The sequence below is a fragment of the Meriones unguiculatus genome, chromosome 19, assembly GCF_030254825.1.
Source record: "Meriones unguiculatus strain TT.TT164.6M chromosome 19, Bangor_MerUng_6.1, whole genome shotgun sequence".
NCBI lineage: Eukaryota > Metazoa > Chordata > Mammalia > Rodentia > Muridae > Meriones > Meriones unguiculatus.
Window position 1 is genome coordinate 22,696,211 of NC_083366.1, and position 22,168 is coordinate 22,718,378.

General features: G+C 38.9%; 1 protein-coding gene and 1 long non-coding RNA gene across 2 annotated transcripts in view; one reads left to right on the forward strand and one right to left on the reverse strand.

The window, feature by feature from the left end:
• LOC132649330 (aldo-keto reductase family 1 member C1-like) overlaps positions 1-22,168 on the reverse strand; it is a 298,798-nt gene that overhangs the window by 120,673 nt on the left and 155,957 nt on the right. The window lies entirely within an intron of this gene.
• LOC132649302 (uncharacterized) lies at positions 16,398-21,258 on the forward strand. Its single transcript, XR_009587738.1, has 3 exons — positions 16,398-16,573; positions 20,446-20,519; positions 21,078-21,258. It is a non-coding gene; the product is annotated as an uncharacterized LOC132649302 (long non-coding RNA).

Consider the following 22,168-nt stretch of genomic DNA (forward strand, 5'->3'; position numbering starts at 1 on the left):
GACCAACACCAGAAGGCCTGCTAACGCTCCCATGCCCGCCCATTCCTTCAGATGATTCATGGCTGCAGCAATCCATGATGATAATCCTGTGGCTAGTCCTGCGTCCACTCTGGTAGAATTTACTGTGACAATGGCCACTCTCAGCTGCTCCATCGTAGTATCGAATTCTCCAGTCCAATTACCTAAAATATAGCTCGACAATTGTTTAGACAGATTTGCAGCACAGGAAAAATTCTCATGTTATATGCTAGTGATTCAAAGTCCAGCATATTTTCATTGACAGCCAAGTTGAGCGATTTGCCATAGGGTATCAATTTGCTCCTGCACGAGGTCAATCCTCTGATTGAACACCATCAAGCTTCCTTTTAGTTGAGCATTAATTCCTTTATGTACAACTAAGGCATGAGCTACATTGGCTAAATGATTATTCAGGGTCTGAGCAGTCTGCCCAGTATGACTCATGGCTAATGCCCCAGTGGTAGCTCCAACAGCCACCAATGAGATGGTAGTAACAATGGTGGCTGTAGTTCCAAGATCCCTTTTCTGTCTGAAGAGAGTCATAGCGTGAGGGGCATCAACGGGCACAGGCACGCAGTGAGGCATGCGAGTAACCCGGACATACCTAAATTTACTAGCATTCCAGCATTGGGCAAAAAAGCAAGTATCATTACCACAATTACTTGGCTCTATCTGGCTAATAATGAATAAAAATGGGGGATATAGACAAACAGGTGTGGGCTTATAGGAAATATTATGAGAAGTCTTAACCCCCTCGTTGAAACATCCTGCATCAGTTCTAGAACTAGCAGTGGTGGTGTCTGAGGTCTAAGTAGGTTCAGGAGACCATTGCCCCCAGGGGCGAGACGTGCTCCATGCCAATTGACTAACTCCATGTTTTCCTTCACTTTTGAAAGTCATTTAAGGTTCTTAAATTATTTTTCCCTTTTTTTAAAATTTTTCATCAATTACACTTTATTCATTCTGCATCCCCCATAAGCCCCTCCGTCCTCCCCTCCCAATCCCACCCTCCCTCCTCCCTCTGCTTGCATGCCACTCCCCAAGTCCACTAATAGGGGAGGTTCTCCTCTCCTTTCTGATCTTAGTCTGTCAGTTCACACCTTTGATAATATTCTTCTCCACCTTTTCTGCTCTACCCTGACTTATTTTTAACATTGCCTGTCCTCTTTCCCTGTTTCATTTTCTTCACCTGATCATTTAATATCTCTTTATTTATCCTAAATAAATTTTAATTATAGAGCATATTATGCCACAATCTTGCAATCCCATATTTGGAGTCACTGCTGATGTAGTAATGGGCCACGGGTAACTTTAAACGTGCTTCTGCAACTCATTTGGCTTGATGTGGTTGCCGATATAACACTTTGTTTCCTCCCACTGTAACTGTCAACAAAACATACACAAAATAAAAACAAATCTTGCACCACGCAAATGCAAGAAGCAAGAAAAACAAGACATCATGATTCTTACCAAAACAACTTTGCACAAAAAACAGGAACATCAGGGCATCATGACCCTTCTAAGAATAACAACTCCTTAACTACTGAACATGCAGATACTGTAATTGGTAAAATGCCAGAGAAAGACTGAAACTGTTCTGGTAATAAGGATCACTTTGTGAAGGAGGAGACAAAGGACAGGTGAATTCACTCTGAGGCATGGAGCACAAAGGTAGCAATATGGAGAAAAACAGTCTGCAGATGGATGGAATAATGACTGTGGATTAGACTCATTAGATATTAACCTGAGTTACCAATAATGCATCAGTGCCATGTGAAGGGAAGAAATAAAAGCAGTTCTGCTTGGAGTCATTTAACCAACACTGAGTTCAGCTTTGAGTTCTCTACTCCATGCTTCCTTTGTCGTTTACCTGCTGCTGTTGTGAGTCTGAATGGAGCCTGTCTGAAGCTGAGTCTGTCCCTGTGTCTCATCTATTCTGGCTATGTGTGCCTGCGGTGACACTGTGTATATATCTGGAGTGGATCTCTGTGTATGTCATCTTCTATCTCTTCTGTCTCTATCAGAGGGATACACTCTTTTTATTGAACAGAAAATATTTTATGGGTAAGGGATTTGATACATTACAAAATATTTAACATAGTTTCATATGGGAGTGGGTTACTGTCTCCAACTGATTCCACCTGCCTCAGATAACAAACATCAGTATTTATCAACCAATATCTATAAATATTAATGTTCCTTTCAACTATTAATTTTTTCACCTTCCAGAATTCCTGTTTTCAGCAAATGATATACCTACATTATCTAGTTCAGATGCATGGATGATTACATAGGTAAAGGTATGTTAGGTGGCAAAAGTTGATTACATGGGAAAAATCAAGTCAGGTAAAGTTAATTATTATATTAATCTCATTTTTAAGAATGTAAATAAAGTAAATAAACATGCTAAGTACATAGTTAGTTGGCAGTCTCAAGTCTTTAAGTGATACCAAGTTGTGTTATTAACTTTCACTGTATGGTCCCACAAATGTTCTACTTTCTTAGATGGTAGGAAATAGTTTGCTAATATTGCATTGTCACAAATCAATATGTATGAAAAGGGTAGAAAAAGTGGAAGAAAAGAATTCAGCAATGTACTAGAGAAAAGGACAACCATATAGAGGTTAAAAAAAACCCTCAAACAAGACAAAACAAACAACTGGGAATAGGCATGAGGGTGCAAACCTTTAATCTCAGCACTTGGGAGGCAGTGGAATGCAGATGAAAAGGAAAACACAAATATTTGAGTCTTTTTGATATAGGTGAGATAATTCTAAGAGGATAGTATATAGGTATGAGCCACTTATGTTGACTGAAGATCTATTGTCAAGTGCTAGCTGCCTGGGGACAAGGAGGAATTATTTTTCTTTAGGGGTGCAGGCCCCACAAGACTTCCCATTTCCAATATTTCAGAAGATTATCCCATATTCAAAGGCATAAAAGTGGCACTAAATAGACCTACTGTATATTAAAAACTATGAGAAAGAGAGGGAGAGGGAGAGATAAGGACAAACAGAAAGAGAAAGAGAGAGAGAGAGAGAGAGAGAGAGAGAGAGAGAGAGAGAGAGAACGTGAAGTTTGAAGGGAAAGGATTAGAGAGATAAGGGAGCAATTAGAAAGGGAGAGAATGGGGAAGTAGATTTGGTCCAAATATATTACATATATGTAAAAATATTAAAATATTAAAAAAACATAACAAAGTACCATATATTGCAATTTAAAAAAATAACATAAAGCTCTCAAATATATGACCTAGTGTTGCCCTTTAAGTTCTTGACAAAGAAAACTCCAAAACAGAAGGAGTGGCAAGACATAATAGAAAGCAAAGGCAGAGATGAATAGAGATGATAAAAGCACAACATAGGACAAGTCAAACAAAAGGTACATTCCTTAAAAAATAGTCAAGATTGATAAAGGCGTAGCCACATTCATCAAAATAGAAACACAGAAGAACCAAAGTGACCACTTGATATGGAAACTGAGTTCTTTACAGATTCTAATGAAGTAGAATCATTTGGAGATATTTTGAAATTTTATTATCCCAAACATGAATATTCTTCATGATATGGATAAATATCCAGATACAGATGACCTACTGTAGAAAAATAAAAAATATATAATTAACCTTTAGATATCCAAAGCAACCAGTCCAGCTCATGTAGTAACACAAATCTCTCTAAATGAAGAAAATCAATGACTGGACAAATTACAAGTTTCTACTAAGGATTTCATGAAAAGCAAATGTCTGCATTCCTTAGATTGTTCTATAAAATAAAAATAGAGTGAAGACTGTAAGACCCTTATGCATCTAGTGTTATCCTAATGCCAAACCTAGATGAAGACTCAATAAAGAAAGAGAACCATAAACTTATTTTCCTGTTAAAAAATCATGCCAATTTAATTTAATAATTAAATATACCAAAAAACTGAAATCACAGATAATCAATAAGTGACAGACAAGTCTTTACCTAAATCCAACATCTCCTCATGATTAAAAACACCAAATAAAATATGGATAGAAAGAGCACATTACAACATAATAAAAGTCACATACAACTCATAACCAAAATTATAATAACTGGAAATTGTCTGAGAGCATTTTTTTAAGATGAGGCCAAAAGTATCTCCTCTTTCCACTCATTATCAATACAGTGTCCAATATCTTAGCTCAAACAATAAACCAAGGGAAACATAAAAATAAGCAAAAGATAAAGGAAGTAACACTTGCCATTTGGAGATTATATGACTATATACAGTAAAATCTCTAAGACATCTACCAGAGAACTTTGAGAAATGATACACTTTCATCCAAGTGACTCTATAAAAGTCAACATGCAAAACCAGTAGCTTTTCTACATAGCAATAGAAAACTTAAAGTGGGTGAAGTCAGAAAAGAATCCATTTATAATCACTTACAATACATAAGCTTAAGGACAGGAAAGAAATCTGCAGCAAAACTCTGAAGTACAAAGCCCAAGTCACCCACATCAATGTGGCACCTGATGGCAGAATTGCCCAGGGATATCAACATAGTTTCAGGTTGCAGCACAGAACATGACATCCATATGGAACTGGTGTAACCAAATAAGACTGTAGACCCAGACATGGTGCTCTGTGGCATCAAGGATCAGGATATCATCATGGATCAGGCAGCAGCATAGGCCAGGGATTATGCTTAGCCTCCTGTGGAAATATGGGACAGGGACATCAAATTGGACCACACATTACCTCAGGCCCCAGCTGTAGTGCAGTCTCAGTCCCAAGTATGTCCTTCAGCAGCAGCTGAGACCTGGTCACTACAATGGTCTCAGGTGGCAGGGCAGGCCACTCACATCAGTATGGTCCTCAGGGGCAGCAAGGCTCCTGGATATCAATGTGGACTCAGGTCACAGCACAGACCATGAATATCTTCATGTCACCAGATCACAACACTGTCCTAGGACATCAACCTGGATGCTAGCCATATCAAGGCCACTGACACCCCCACCCCCAACACACATTGCCCTTGGCAGCTTATTGGGACATGGTGGTCCTTCAAAGGAAGTCTAATCTAAAAAGTGGACCATTTCTCATCCTGATTCCCCCATCGTTTCCCATACCAAGGGTGATCCTGTGGCTGGGTTGCTTGTTTGAAAGATGAGTTTACATCTGTATAATCTATACGCTGCCGCATAGTACCCACTCAACCATGCTAAGCAACAACCCACTCTACCACCCTTGATCTCAGCCCTCTCTTTCAGCTGTCACTGTAGTCATGCCACTAGTTCTTCCTGTGTCCATAGCCAGCATAGGACTCCTCTACTCCTGTATCACTCCCATTTCTACCTCGCCTGTTCCCCTCTTGCCTGACTGGGGAGAGGGTGTTTGTGCCCTGCCCTGCCTGGCTGGCCTTCCCTATTTCCTTATTTTTATCATACATACCAAATAAAAATATGTATCATATCAAATATCATATGTATGAATATATCTACATATGTAGTATATATGATTCAAGAGACTATATATATATACTGACTAAAAAGGCATGTATATTGAAATCTCTTTTCACCCTACATTTTTGTTGTATATATGTTATGGCTTCCAGTTTAGAGATTTTATGAGATTCCTGAGTGTGCAAGTGAGTGAGTGGGTCTCTGCTTCTATATCTATTCCATATCTTTTTTCTTAGGCTTTTTTTCTTCTGTTTGTTTGCTTTGTCCTATTTCAATGTATTAGTTTTTGTTTATACTTATGTTATCATGTTATATTATTGTTATATTTATCATATTATATTACATTAAAAGCGTATTTTTTTCAAATGAGAGACAGAAATGGCATGGATCTGGATGGGAGGGGAGACAGAAGGAGAGAAAAAAGAAAGAAGCATTATTTGTATAAAAATCTATTTTCTAGATCCTACCATTTGCCTGCAAATTTCATGATTTCCTTATTTTTAATTGCTGAGTAGTATTCCATTGTGTAAAAATACCACACTTTCTGTATCTATTCCTCAAGTGAGGGACATGTGGGTTGCTTCCATGTTCTGGCTATTATGAATAAAGCTGCTACAAACATGGTTGAGCAAAAAGTCCTTGTTGCATACTTAAGCATCTTTTGGATATATGCCTAGGAGTGGTATAGCTGGATCTTGAGGAAGCACTATTCCTAATTGTCTGAGAAAGCACCAGATTGATTTCCAAAGTGTTTGTATAAGTTTAGATTCCCACAAGCAATCTACTTTCTCCACAACCTCTCACGTATCTGTTGTCACTTGATTTTTTGATCTTAGCCATTCTGATGGGTGGATGGTGAAATCTCAAGTTTGCTTAGATTTGCATTTCCCTGATGACAAAGACATTGAGCATTTGTTTAAGTGTTTCTCTGCCATTCTATATTCCTCTACAGAGACTTCTCTGTTTAGCTCTGTATCTCATTTTTTAACTGGATTACTTGATTTGTTGTTCTTTAAATTTTTGAATTATTTATATATTCTGGATACCAATCCTCTGTCAAAAATAAGGTTGGTGAAGATCCTGTTGGTATAATGTTCTTTTGAAATGTATTCACCTTACCCTTGTTCATTCAAATGTTGAGCCCCCCCCCCAACCACTCTCTGGTTTCAATCTGGATATTGCATTGTGATACTCATTCTAAGCATCCTGTCTTAACTCTGTGTAAACAGACCAAAATAAAGCAACTAGACACACTGTTGAGCTGGGAGGAGCCAGAGGACAGGAAAGAGGAGAGGAGCTAGAGGGCAGGAAATGAGTGGGAGGAGAAGGGGCAAGAGGAGAGCTTGAAAGCAGAGCTGGAGGGAGAGATCTGGGAACAACATGGAGAGATGGACTGGACCTAAGATTTCACAAAAAGCAAGTATAATATGGGCAATCTAACTGTTAGGAAACTATGAGGGCTTGGGGGTTTAGGACAGAGTAGCTATTTCCCAGCATTGTGTTCTAGGTTAACTACATAAACCCAGTGTCTGTGTGGTGATTTGTTTACACAGGTGTTAGGCATAACAGCAAGCTTTACTAAAAGATAATTATTAGTAAATATTAATTACTACTTACAACAAATGGCACCCAACTAATCTAAGTATCCACACACTTTAAATCATACTTAAACATAATTTGGAGGGGGAAATAAGCTCCCAGTGATAGAACCCAAACTTAAAACTGAAAAACTCTCAGATTAATTACTGTCTCTTTCAGAGAGACTCAAACAGGCCTTGAAGGAGCAAAAGACAGCCTACCATGGGCAGATCTCAGACCTAACATAAGAAAACCAGGTGCCACTACAGTCTAACAGGATGGAAGAAACAATAAGAGAGACTTTTTGCAGCTTGGCTGATAATCTATGGTTTTAAAACTGAAATAAAGGAAAGTCTAGAAATTGTGATTATGCTTACATTCATAGTCCTCAATTTAACTTTAATACTTGCATTAGCCTTTTATGTTTTCTCAAGGGAAAAGGCTTTAGAAAAGATACTAGAACAATATAAAATCAAAAATGAAGATTGGAAACAGGACATAAAACAAGAATTACAAAAACTTACAGAACAGAATAAACGACAAGAAGATAGGGCAGAGGTTTTAAAAAAGATACTGGAACAGCAAAAAGAACAACTAGAACAATATTAAGAGAACATTAAAAGTTGGAAGAGAGTCATAAAACAAGAGATTCAAGAAATTATTGAACAAAACAAACAATAGGGAAATAGGTATGAAATAGGGGTGCAGACCTTAAGAGAAGAGTTTAGAATACTAAGGAAAGAAAATACTCAAGTAGAGGCAAAAGACAAAAATAAAGAAAGCCAACCTAAGGTGGTTAGAAAACAAACATTGGCTTATCCAGTCAGTATACAGCAGAGACCAGCAGATGATGATATTCCACTGAATTATCATGAAGCTGAATGGCGCCATGTGGAAGTGCTAGATCTGAGGAAATTTAAGGAAAGTGTCACTAATTTTGGAACGCATTCACCATTTGTAAAACAAATGCTGACTTCCTGGTCAATCAAAAGTAGAGTAATCCCCAAGGACAGGGAGGATATGGCAAAGGCAATATTAGCACCTGGGCGATATTTATAATGGCTTTCATGGTGGAGAGAAAAAGCTAGAGAGATAGCACACAAAAATAGAGGCAGAGGTGCTGGTGTTTCTAAAGAACAGCTGCTTGGTGATGGCCAATATGCTGACACAGAGATAGAAGCTATATATAATGAAGAAACCTTAGCATTATGTCACTTAGCAGCCTTAAATGCTTGGGACAAGGTTGAGGAATCAGGAAAAAGCCTTGAGTCATTTTCCCAGGTCATACAAGGTCCAAGTGAAACATTTACTAACTTTTGGCAAAGACTGACTTCAGCTGTGGATAGAAGTATATCAGATCCACTAGCTAGAAAAGCACTAATGGAATCTTTAGGTTTTGAAAATGCTAATACTGAATGCAAAGAGGCAATAAGGCCATTAAGAGAAAAATATGCTCCAATAGACAAATGGATTAGAAATATGATTGACATCAGACCTCATTCATCCAATTTCACCTTGACAGGAGAAACTACCCCAAAAGACCTTGGGAAATGTTGTAATTGTGATGGACAAGATTACTACAAAAGAAATTACCAGGAAAACCAAAATAGTTCAAGAAGGGAGCCTATGCTTCCTAGAATATGCAGAAGATGTGGCAAGGGTTGCCACTGGCCTAGTGAATGTAGAGTAGTCACAGACAAATGGGGTAATCCTTTATCAAAAAATGCCCAAGCGGGCCTCTCGCAGGTCCCAGAACAGGACAGGGATACTCCTCCATAAGAAAATTAAACACCACTGCTCTGGGAATAAACATTAAAAACTTGGACAGCGAGGCCAAAGCAGATTCTATAGATAAATCAAAAACCAGGAAGAGAACAAAAAACAAACATATTGGCAAACCTCTATAAATGATCAAAGGCCAAAGTTTGCCACACCCATGCCAATGTCGCCATAGTAGCATAAGCTACAGGGCGGGGGATATGATTTCCCCGGAAATAATGCCTCCTGGAAGGTCCCTGGCAAACTCATCCCACTTAAAAAAGAGACGTGTTCTGAGATTTCTACACTTCTTCAGTTGTGGCTCTGGGGCTGGAATAATAAATTCTTTAATCTTTCCCTGTGACACCTAAAACAGCACAACTAATTTTATAAAGAAATTTATTATTAGTAGATTGTTAAAGGCTTTAATAAAAATAAGTTTAAGAAAAGTAATGGATTAGATTAAGTATTAATAGGCATTAAAAATAGTAAAATAATAATAGGCTCTTTCTTAAGAAATAATAGCATGAGAGGTGCAGCTGGCGGGAGTTTCCCCCTCCCTTCAGTGCCTTGTTTCTAGAGAAGATCATAAATCTTGGGCAGGACATATGGGAGGAGGGTTAACAAAGGTGTAGTTAGATTTTGATATAGAGAAGGACTTTGGCAGGCATCTGACTTAGCTCCTGACTTTCCTCTTCATTGGTTAGCAATAATGAAACTATATTTGAGGTTTCTTTTCCTTTGTTTGCTCTGATCAAAAAGTTTTTAGGCCAAGATTATTTGTGGGTACTGCTTTATGTTTGATTGCATTTTGAGTTAAAATGTAAACTTTGTATTCTTGGTAAAAGTCTGAATGTTCTGGGAAGTATGCCAATTTTAAGGTGCCTTTTGTGAAATCATTATAAAAATACTAGCTTAATTTCAGTAAAGTTGCAGCAGAGTCAAAATCATCAAGGTGTCTCTGTCTGTCAATTCTTCGCTGAAACCGTGTCTTCCTGTCTAAAGCCTTGTTCTCCCGCAGACGACGGGAGCCCGACTGGGCCGGTCCGTGGCAAAAGTTAAAGATAATTTTAAATATTATTGAAATTGAAGGCATGGTAGATACTGGGGCTGATGTCACAATTATTATTCCTAAATCCTAGCCCCCAAATTGGCCACTTCAAGAGGTGGATATTCAATTCCAAGGAGTTGGAACTTTATCTAAAGTGAAACAAAGTGTTAGATGCCTTAAATGTACAGAACCAGAAGGTCAAATAGGAAAACTAAGACTGTACATGGGAGGGGCAAAATGGCGGCGCCGGGAGGACTCTCATTCTGAGCAGCAGCACAGCAGGATCAGCACAGTGAACAGCAATCAGAACTCTCGGCCATAAAACACAGTCATTGTGTTTCCCAGGTGAGAGGATACCCCACGGTGGGGGATTCAATCAGCTTTTAATTCACCTGGCTAAACCGCGGAAGAGATCCAGGTTCCGCCAGACGCTTGGCTGCCGGCTGCCTGCCCCAGCCCCAGCCCAGAGCCACAAGCCAGTGTCTCTGGTCACGGTCCCAGACTGAACCGTGGGCACCACACTATCAGAGACTGGAATTTTCAGTCGAGAGATAACCCCAGGGTACAGGAAATGATTGGGACCGGGCTTAGGTCACCCAGACATCCCCTGGAAAAGACTCGGGCGGGTTCCACGGGCACCCCAGGAGCCAGCCCGGAGCCAGAGCAGGGGACCCAGGTTCCGGCACAGAGCCCTGCCTGCCTGCGCGCCTGATTCGCCGCCAGAGATAGAAACGGCGGGTCTGATCTCAGAGCACTCAGCTCACCCCCAACCTGAAAAGGTCCCCGGAAAATTACCCAGCTTAGGGAGCCACTCGGGCTCCCAAAAGCCGCAAAGGCAGACACAGCCAGTTTCTGCGCACCAGACAGCTGGCAGAGACTGAGCCGCCATCACACAGCTGTGCTCCAGGCACAGGCAAATTTCTGTGGCCAGCCAGCTGGCGGACACTGAGCAGTGTGCACCAGGGCAAAAAAAGACACTAGGAGTCCGTGTCTCCAGAGAATCCACGGGGAAGGAAGGAAACTGTACTGATCTAAATCACCCAATCCTTCCCTAGAAAAAGTCTAGCAGTCTAGTGGGGCCGAGGCGCCAGCACTCAGCTGTGCTCCAGACACAAGCACAAACAGTTGAGGCGCGCCTGATGTCCAACTGGGTCACAGCAGCTGATCATTAAATTTGCAACAAGAAACCCAGAAACAGGGCAGCTGCCCTCAGGACTTCCCTGGGTAAGAGGAGAACCCTCTCGACTAACAAAGACCACAGTTACCACTCAGGTCTATATCCCTGAGGTGAGCAACTCCTGAAAAAACACCAGCCATCCAGGGACTATACCCAAAAAGCTGAGAAGACATCCTTCAGGAAAAACCAGCTTTCTGCAAAGGCGATTCTCTCCACCACAGGATCCCCAGGAACCACCAGAAAATAACCCCAAACTCCTAAGATAACACAATGGGTAGAGGCCAGCGTAAAAGCTCAAGCAACAAAAGACAGAGCAATATGGCATCTCCAGAACCCAGTTACCCAGGGGCAAGTAGCCCTGGACACCCCACCATAACTGAAATCCAAGAAGATGACCTAACAAGTATGCTCATGAAGATGATAACAGAGGAAACAAATAAGATTCGTAAAGACATAGAGGAAGATAAACTCAAACAGAATATTGCCATCCGTAAAGAAATAGAGGAAGCTGCAGCCAAACAGTTTATGGCCTTTAGAAAGGAAATGCTTAAAACACTGAATGAAATGATAGAAACAGAGTTGAAGGAACTAAAAGAAAAACAGGAAAGTACAATCAGACAGGTGAAGGAAGTAAACAAAACAACTCAAGACCTGAAGATAGAATTGGAAAAATTAAAGAAAACACAAATGGAAGAAATAATGGAAAGGAAGAATCTAGGGAAGAAAACAGGAACTACAGAGGTAAGCGTAACCAACAGACTAAAAGAGATGGAAGAAAGAATCTCAGGTGTAGAAGATACAATGGAAGAAATCGATGTATCTGTCAAAGAAAATGTTAAATCCGAAAAATTCCTGACACAGACCGTCCAAGAAATGCAAGACAATATGAAAAGACAAAACCTAAGAATAATAGGTATAGAGGAAAAAGAAGACTCCCTTCTCCAAGGCCCAGAAAATATTTTCAACAAAATCATTGAAGAAAATTTCCCCAAGCTAAAGGAGAGGCCAATTAGAATACATGAGGCCTACAGAACACCCAACAAATTTGACCAGAAAAGAAAATCCTCCCGCCACATAATAATCAAAACAGTAAGTATACAGAACAAAGAAAAAATACTAAAAGCTGCAAGGGAAAAAGGCCAAGTAACATATAATGGCAAACCCATTAGAATCACACCTGACTTTTCAACAGAGACTATGAAAGCCAGAAGGGCCTGGACGGATATCATGCAGACCCTAAGAGAACACAGATGTCAGCCCAAGCTACTATACCCAGCAAAACTCTCAGTCCTCATAGATGGAGAAAACAAGATATTCAATGACAAAAACAAATTTCAACAATATCTACAAACAAATCCAGCATTACAGAAGACACTGGAAGGGAAAATACAACCCAAGAAAGCTAGCTACATTCAAGAAAACACAGGAAATAAATAACCTCACTTCAGTAAAACAAAAAGCAACCAAGCACACAACCAGATGATCACAGCCAACATCAAAATCAAGAGATCTAACAGCCACTGGTCATTAATCTCTCTCAACATCAATGGACTCAACTCTCCAATAAAAAGACACAGATTAACAGAATGGATACGTAAACAAAACCCAGCAATCTGTTGCATACAAGAAACACACCTAAGACACAAAGATAAACATTACCTGAGGGTAAAGGGTTGGAAGACGACTTTCCAAGCAAACGGACCCAAGAAGCAAGCAGGAGTAGCCATTCTAATATCTGATAAAATAGACTTTCAACCAAAATTAATCAAAAGAGATGGGGAAGGACACTTCATACTCATCAAGGGAAAATTCCACCAGGAAGACATCACAATCCTGAACATCTATGCCCCAAATACAAGGGCACCCACATTTGTGAAAGAAACATTGATAAAATTTAAAGCACATATAGATCCACACACATTAATAGTGGGAGACTTCAACACCCCACTCTCAACAAAGGACAGGTCAACTAAACAGAAATTAAACAAAGAAATAATGTCTCTGACAGAGGTCATGAATCAAATGGACCTAACAGACATTTACAGAACTTTACACCCAAACACAAAAGAATTTACCTTCTTCTCAGCACCTCATGGAACCTTCTCCAAAATAGACCACATAGTGGGTCACAAAGCGAGCCTCAACAGATACAAGAAGATTGAAATAATCCCATGTATCTTGTCTGATCACCATGGAATAAAGCTGGACCTCAACAATAACAGAAATAACAAAAAGCCTATACACACATGGAAACTGAACAACTTGTTACTAAATGACAGCTGGGTCAGGGAAGAAATAAAGAAATTAAAGTCTTTCTAGAAATCAATGAAAATGAAGACACAACATACCCGAACTTGTGGGACACAATGAAAGCAGTGCTAAGAGGAAAGTTCATAGCACTAAGTGCCTTCAAGAAGAAATTTGAGACAGCTCATTCAAGCACCCTAATGGCTCACTTAAAAACCCTAGAAAAAAAAGAAGCAGACACACCAAGAAGGAGTAGACGGCTGGAAATAATCAAACTCAGGGCTGAAATCAATCAATTGGAAACAAATAAAACAATTCAAAGAATCAATGAAACCAAGAGCTGGTTCTTTGAGAAAATCAACAAGATCGACAAACCCTTAGCCAGGCTAACTAAAAGGCAGAGAGACACCACCCAAATCAACAAAATCAGATATGAAAAGGGGGATATAACTACAGACACTGAGGAAATCCAAACAATCATTAGGACTTACTTCAAAAGTCTATATGCCACAAAATTTGAAAATCTAAATGAAATGGACAATTTTCTTGATCGATTTGACTTACCAAAGCTGAACCAGGACCAGGTAAATCAACTAAATAGACCTATATCCCCCAAAGAAATAGAAGCGGTCATCAAAAGTCTCCCATCCAAAAAAAGCCCAGGACCAGATGGCTTCAGCGCAGAATTCTACCAGACCTTCAAAGAAAAGCTAACACCAATTCTCTTCAAATTATTCCACAAAATAGAAACAGAAGGAATATTACCAAATTCATTCTATGAAGCCACAGTCACCTTGGTACCTAAACCTCACAAAGACTCAACAAAGAAAGAGAATTTCCGGCCAATCTCCCTTATGAACATTGATGCAAAAATACTTAATAAAATACTTGCAAACCGAATCCAAGAACACATCAAAGATATTATCCACTATGACGAAGTAGGCTTCATCCCAGGTATGCAGGGGTGGTTCAATATACGGAAATCCATCAATGTGATCCACCATATTAACAAACTGAAAGAAAAAAACCACATGATAATCTCCCTAGATGCTGAAAAAGCCTTTGACAAAATCCAACATCCATTCATGTTCAAAGTATTGGAGAGATCAGGGATACAAGGCACATATCTAAACATAGTAAAGGCGATATACAGCAAGCCTATAGCCAACATCAAACTGAATGGAGAGAAACTTAAAGCAATCCCACTGAAATCAGGGACAAGACAAGGCTGCCCACTCTCTCCATATCTCTTTAACATAGTGTTGGAAGTCCTTGCTAGAGCAATAAGACAGTTGAAGGAGATCAAGGGGATACAAATTGGAAAGGAAGAAGTCAAATTATCACTATTTGCAGATGATATGATAGTATACGTGAGCGACCCCAAAAACTCTACCAGGGAACTCCTACAGCTGATAAACACCTTCAGCAAAGTGGCAGGATACAAAATTAACTCAAAAAAATCAGTAGCCCTCCTGTATACAAAAGACAAAAGGGCTGAGAAAGAAATTAAGGAAACAACACCCTTCACAATAGCCACAAATGACATAAGGTACCTCGGAGTAACCCTAACCAAGGAAGTCAAAGACTTGTATGAAAAAAATTTCAAATCTCTGAAGAAAGAATTAGAAGAAGATATGAGAAGATGGAAAGATCTCCCATGCTCATGGCTTGGTAGGATTAACATAGTAAAAATGGCCATCTTACCAAAAGCAATCTACAGATTCAATGCAATGGCCATCAAATTACCAACACAATTCTTTACAGACCTGGAAAGGAAAATTCTCAACTTCATATGGAATAACAAGAAACCCAGAATTGCTAAAACAATCCTCTACAATAAAAGATCTTCTGGAGGTATCTCCATCCCTGATCTTAAGTTGTACCATAGAGCAACAGTTTTAAAAACTGCATGGTACTGGCATAGAAACAGAATGGTGGATCAATGGAACCTAACAGAGGACCCAGAAATAAACCCACACACTTATGGACACCTGATCTTTGACAAAGACGCCAAAACAATACAATGGAAAAAAGATAGCATCTTCAACAAATGGTGCTGGTCTAACTGGATGTCTACATGTAGAAAAATGAAAATAGATCCATACTTGTCACCCTGCACAAAACTGAAGTCCAAGTGGATCAAAGACCTCAACATAAAACCAGACACATTAAATCGGCTTCAAAAAAAAGTGGGAAATACCCTAGAACTCATTAGTACAGGGGGAAACCTCCTGAACAGAACACCAACAGCACAGGCTCTAAGAGCAACAACCAATAAATGGGACCTCATGAAACTGAAAAGCTTCTGTAAAGCAAAGGACACTGTCATCAAAACAAAGCGACCACCTACAGATTGGGAAAGAATCTTCACCAACCCTTTATCTGACAGAGGACTCATATCCAGTATATATAAAGAACTAAAGAAGCTGAAAAGCAGCAAACCAAGTAATCCACTTAAAAAATGGGGAACAGAGCTAAACAGAGAATTCTCTGTAGAGGAATACCGAATGGCAGAGAAGCACTTAAAGAAATGCTCAACCTCACTAGCCATTAGGGAAATGCAAATCAAAACAACCCTGAGATTTCACCTTACACCCATGAGAATGGCCAAGATCAAAAACTCAAGTGACAACACATGCTGGAGAGGTTGTGGAGAAAGGGGAACCCTTCTCCACTGCTGGTGGGAATGTAAACTTGTACAACCACTCTGGAAATCAATCTGGCGCTTTCTCAGACAACTAGGAATAGCACTTCCTCAAGATCCAGCCATACCACTACTGGGCATATATCCAAAAGAGGCTCAAGTACACAAAAAGGACATTTGCTCAACCATGTTTGTAGCAGCTTTATTTGTAATAGCCAGAAGCTGGAAACAACCCAGATGCCCCTCAACTGAAGAATGGATGCAGAAATTGTGGTACATCTACACAATGGAATATTACTCAGCAATGAGAAATAAGGAAATCATGAAATTTGCAGGTAAATGGTGGGATCTGGAAAGGATCATCCTGAGTGAGTTGTCCCAGAAGCAAAAAGACACACATGGTATACACTCACTCATATAGACATACAACATAGGACAAACCCACTAAAACCTGTGCATCTAAAGAAACTAAGCAAGAGAGAGGACCCTAACTAAAACGTCCAATCCCCCTCCAGAAAGGCAAAGAGGATGGACATCAGAAGAAGAAGAAAACAGGAAACAACCTAGGAACCTACCACAGAGGGCCTCTGAAAGCCTCTGCCCTTCAGACTATCAAAGCAGATGCTGAGCCGGATGGGCAACTGTTGGGCAGGTGAACGGAAGTTTAGGTAAGAACTGGGAAATAGTAAGAGCTGGAGAGGACAGGGTCTCCACAAGGAGAGCAACAGAACAAGAAAATTTTAACATAGGGAACTTCCCAGAGACTCATACTCCAACCAAGGACTATTCATGGAGATAACCTAGAACCCCTGCACAGATGTAGCCCAGGGCAGTTCAGAGTCCAATTGGGTTACATAGTAATGTGAAGAGGGACTGCCTCTGACATAATCTGATTGGCCTGCTCTTTGATCACCTCCCTCTGGGGGGGGGAGCAGCCTTACCAGGCCACAGTAGAGGACAATACAGCCACTTTTGATGTGAACTGATAGACTAAGATCAGAAAGGAGAGGAGAACCTCCCCTATTAGTGGACTTGGGGAGTGACATGCAAGCAGAGGGAGAAGGGAGGGTGGGATTGGGAGGAGAGGAGGGAGGGGCTTATGGGGGGATGCAGAATGAATAAAGTGTAATTGATGAGAAATTTAAGAAAAAAGGGGAAAAAAAAGACTGTACATGGCTGAGATAGCCATAAACTTATGGGAAAGAGATTTGTTACAACAATGGAAAACCCAGATTAACATCCCCCCAAGTTCTGAGATAAGCCAAAAAACAGGTAATACTCCTGATAAAGAAGCTAAAATTATTAAAAAATGTCATGAAAAACAGTATCAGACTGTCCTGGCTATCCATAAACAAAATACAGCAGAGGCCGTCTTTTCAACTTCCTGTTGGGAAGCCACTGCTTAACACTAAGGTAGTTGGCAAACCAACCTATTTGGATTGAACAGTGGTCTATGAGTAAAGAAAAATTACTGGCACTAGAACAGCTAGTCCTAGAACAGCTGGAGACTCAACAACAGCTCTTGAGGAGTCCAATAGCCCTTGGAATTCTCTGGTATTTATCATCAAAAAGAAATCTGACAAATGGAGGATGTTAACAGATCTAAGAGCAATTAACAAAATTGCTCAGGCAATGGGATCATTATAATCTGGAATCCCATTGCCTTCCTTGTTACCTAAAGAATGGCCTATTACAGTGATTAATTTAAAGGATTGCTTTTTCACAATTCCTTTACATGAACATGATAGGGGAAGGTTTGCTTTCTCAGTACCCACTTTGAATAGGAGCTGTCTAATAAATAGATATTACTGGAGTATCTTACTGCAGGGGATGTTAAACAGTCCTACTTTGTGTCAATATTTTGTAGAACAACCATTGGAGATAATTTGTAAGCTGTTTCCTCAATCCATAATTTACCACAATATGGATGATAATCTTATTAGCTGATTCAGATACAAAAACTTTAGAGAATATTTTTGATGAAATAAACAGAACTTTGCCTTGTGGGGGATTACTACAGATTGCTCCTGAAAAAATACAAAGAGGAGATTCTATTAATTAGCTTGGATACAAAATAGGTCTACAGAAAATTCGACCACAAAAAGTACAAATTAGAAAAAAACAGTTAAGAACTCTTAATGATTTTCAAAAATTGCTGGGAGATATTAACTGGCTACAGCCTACCCTTGGTTTAGCTACTCAAGAGCTAAGTAACTTATTTCAAATCTTACAGGGTGATAAGGACTTTAAATAGTCCAAGAACATTATCAACTGAAGCTGAAAAGTAATTGGCTCTGGTAGAAAGGAAATTACAAGATGCATGTATTGACCCTAATGATCCAAAGAAGGCCTGTATTTTGGTTATTTTGCCCTCCACTCATTCTCCCACAGGAATTCTTATGCAGAAGAAGGAATGTATTTTAGAATGAATATTTTTGGCACACACACAAACAAAATAAAAAACTAAAAACGTATATAGAAAAGGTTTCTGAATTTATCCTAAAAGGATAAATGACACTTTGTCAACTGACTGGAATAGATCCAGCTGAAATTGTGATGCCCTTTACCAATGCTGAGATTGTGTCATTATGGGAAGATAACGAATACTGGCAAAGAGCTTGTTGTGAATTTTTGGGAAAAATCAACAACAGATACCCCAAAAGCAAGCGACTTCCGTTTATAAAAAGAACCAATTGGATTCGTCCTCATATAGTAAAAGGAATTCAAATTTCTGGAGCTCCCACATTTTATACGGATGCCAATAAATCAAAAAAAGCAGGTTATCAGTCAGAAAATCTGAGTAAAGTGGTGGAAAGTCCTTATGATTCAGTTCAACAATCAGAATTATATGCAATTCTCTTGGTGTTATCAGATTTACAGGAATCTTTTAATATAGTTACTGACTCTCAATATGCAGAAAGAGTTGTTCTGCATATAGAAACCGCTGATCTAATTCAAGATAATTCAGACTTAACTTCACTGTTTCTTCAATTACAACAAGTAATCAGAAAGATAAATAATCCATTATATATAACACATGACAGATTTCATACAGGTTTACCAGGTCCTCTAGTACAAGGCAATGATGAAATTGATCAACTATTGATAGGAAGCCTCATTGTTAGTGGCCTCATATTTCATAAAAAAACACCATGTTAAGAGCAAAGGTTTAAAAAGAGAGTTTTCTATCACTTGGCAACAAGCCAAAGAAATTGTGAGAAAATGCCCTACTTGTTCTTTATATAGCCAAACTCCATTACCTGCAGGAAGTAACCCTAAAGGTAACAAAAGAAATGAAATTTGGCAAATGGATGTGCTTTATTTTACAGAGTTTGGTAAACTGAAATATGTGCACCATATTATAAACAGATATTCAGGGTTTCAATGGGCAACAGCCTTAAGCTCTGAAAAGGCTGATTCAGTTCTTACCCATTTATTAGAAGTGATGGCAATTATGGGCATACCTAAACAAATTAAGTCTGATAATGCTACAGTGTATGTCTGTAATAAAATGGAAGGATTTTTTTACATATTGTAAGATAAAGCATGTAACAGGTATACCTCACAATCCTACCGGTAAAGCAGTCATTGAAAGATCCAATCATACTTTAACGGACATGCTTAACAGAGAGGGGCATTAAAAGCCCCCAGAGATAGATTACATAATGCTTTATTGACCTTAAATTTCTTAAATCTTAATGAACAACAAACAACAGCTGCGGAGAGACACTGGATTATAGAAAAAAACTGTTGAATTATTTCAGCCTATATATTACAAAGATACCCTAACTTCACAATGGAGAATGGGGAATGTGTTATGCTGGGGAAGAGGTTTTGCTTATGTTCATGCAGGAGAAGAGAAATTATGGGTTCCTTCAAAACTAATAAAAATTAGAAATGACAGAGGAAGACCTTAGCCACTCAAAGGAAGAGAGAAATCAAACAGAACAGGTAACATAAGCTGATAATCCCTTTACCTGGAAATACCTCTGAAACTGACTGAAACATAAAAAAAAATGTCTCCAGCCAGAACTCCATCAATACTTGGCCAATAATTCCTTGGCAATAACATACTCAAAATGTATTATGCTAATCTTTTAATTGCATAGATAAAATTGGCTTACAGTTTAGTTTCATCCTGCACATCTCATACATTTATACTTTTAGAACTCTGTAATGCTTGTGAGAAATTATATGTTTGCAGAACAAAAGAGCTGGACACCAGAGATGCTGGATCAAACCTAAAAGAATCATTCTTCAGCATGGTGAGACACTGACACATCTGTTCCAGCATCTTGCATGTTCCAGCATTCTACTTGTTCCTGCCTCAACTGCTTCAATTGCTGTTTTCTCATCAAAGCCTGCTCCCAAAAGAACTTTGAAGAAAGCTACTAATTTTAACTGGTCCAGCATTTTAGACTGTTCCAAAGAGGACTTTTATTAAGCCTGAAATTTCTCAACATTCAAATGTTATTGGACCACAAATGTTATTGCTTGCTTAATTAACCATTTTTCCCAATTTTATTTGCCCCCCCTACAGGATTTCTACATTTCTACAAAATGTCAGCTAGAAGAAATCTAGAACGACATCCAATTTTCCTTAAAGGCAGTTGGGTATGTTTTTGGTTGTTTGCTATGGCTATGAAATTTTATTGTCATTGGGAGATGTTTATTATTAATGGTCTTATTCAAAGTGAAACAAGGAATATACAGGAATATCTTATAGGAATAGAAAAAAAGGTAGATTATTGAATCTACTCAACTTAAAGTTTTATTTGTTATTCCCAAATAAGGTTAATTTTAACTCTCGTTTAGAAATTTGCATATTGATGCAAAAATAATTGTTTTAGATACATTGGTATAAGTTTTAGTATATTGATAGAAAGTCAAGGTTACTACCAATACTTTTAAACTACTAATAAAAAGTGGTTAGAATATTAGTTATTCAAGTTAATTGCTAATTATTCAACTCATAGTCATGTCAGACACTAGTCTAATTTATCACAGGAGTATACATCTTAGGTTTAACAGATAGATATTGTTTTGTAGACAGATCGATAATATAAAGATAGGCAGTCTTCAAAAACTTCATAGACCTACAGAATATGGCATTTAAAATATTTTTATTATTTTAAAGTTTCTTTGACAATGAGACAAGTCATCTCTTGGCAGCACCCTGCCTACCTCAAAGAAGATAATGAGCATCGACGAACCTCCATATGGAGATGGCTTAGAATGTGGCAAACAAGCCACTCAGGTAAAGAAAGAAAATACCCTTGCTTCACAACAGACAAATTCTGCCTAAAGTGGGCAAGCTTAAATGAAGGACAAGTTGACTGCCGAACTCTGCCAAGACAGGGTAAGCAAGTCCTAAATAGTTCCTGCTTCACATATATGTCTGTCAAATATTCTTAGCCAGAAGGCTGAAGATGATGCTCCAACATAACAGAAAGTTATGGGTGACTGTTCAGGCAGCAAACTGTCTCTGTCAAATTTTTATTTATTGGAAGCTGCTAACATGCACTTTACTCTAATAAGTAACCTTATTCCTTCTCAAGTCTCTGATGTGGTTGAAGACCAAATAGTCATAGTGCCACAATTAAGCTTCAGTTGTTTAGAAGTTAAAAAATCTTTTCATATAGGTAATACTAAAAGGGTAAAAGTTAATTTAGGTATAGAACTTTTAACTTGTCAAGATAGATAGGATAATCAGATACTTTCTCCTGAGATACTCTCTCCGTGTGCTAAATACACATGGACTGGATATTGCACATGTAGATTTTACATAATAGTTTTCATAATTTCATAATTATTAATGTATTGAAAGAAAAGGAGCCTTTTATTAGACTTAAAGGGGGAAATGTTGGTATAATGTTCTTTTGAAATGTATACACCTTACCCTTGTTCATTCAAATGCTGATCCTCCCCCAACCACTCTCTGGTTTCAATCTGGATATTGCATTGTGATACTCATTCTAAGCATCCTGTCTCAACTCTGTGTAAACAGACCAAAATAAAGCAATTAGACACACTGTTGAGCTGGGAGGAGCCAGAGGACAGGAAAGAGGAGAGGAGCTAGAGGGCAGGAAATGAGTGGGAGGAGAAGGGGCAAGAGGAGAGCTTGAAAGCAGAGCTGGAGGGAGAGATCTGGGAACAACATGGAGAGATGGACTGGACCTAAGATTTTACAAAAAGCAAGTATAATATGGGAAATCTAACTGTTAGGAAACTATGAGGGCTTGGAGGTTTACGATGGAGTAGCT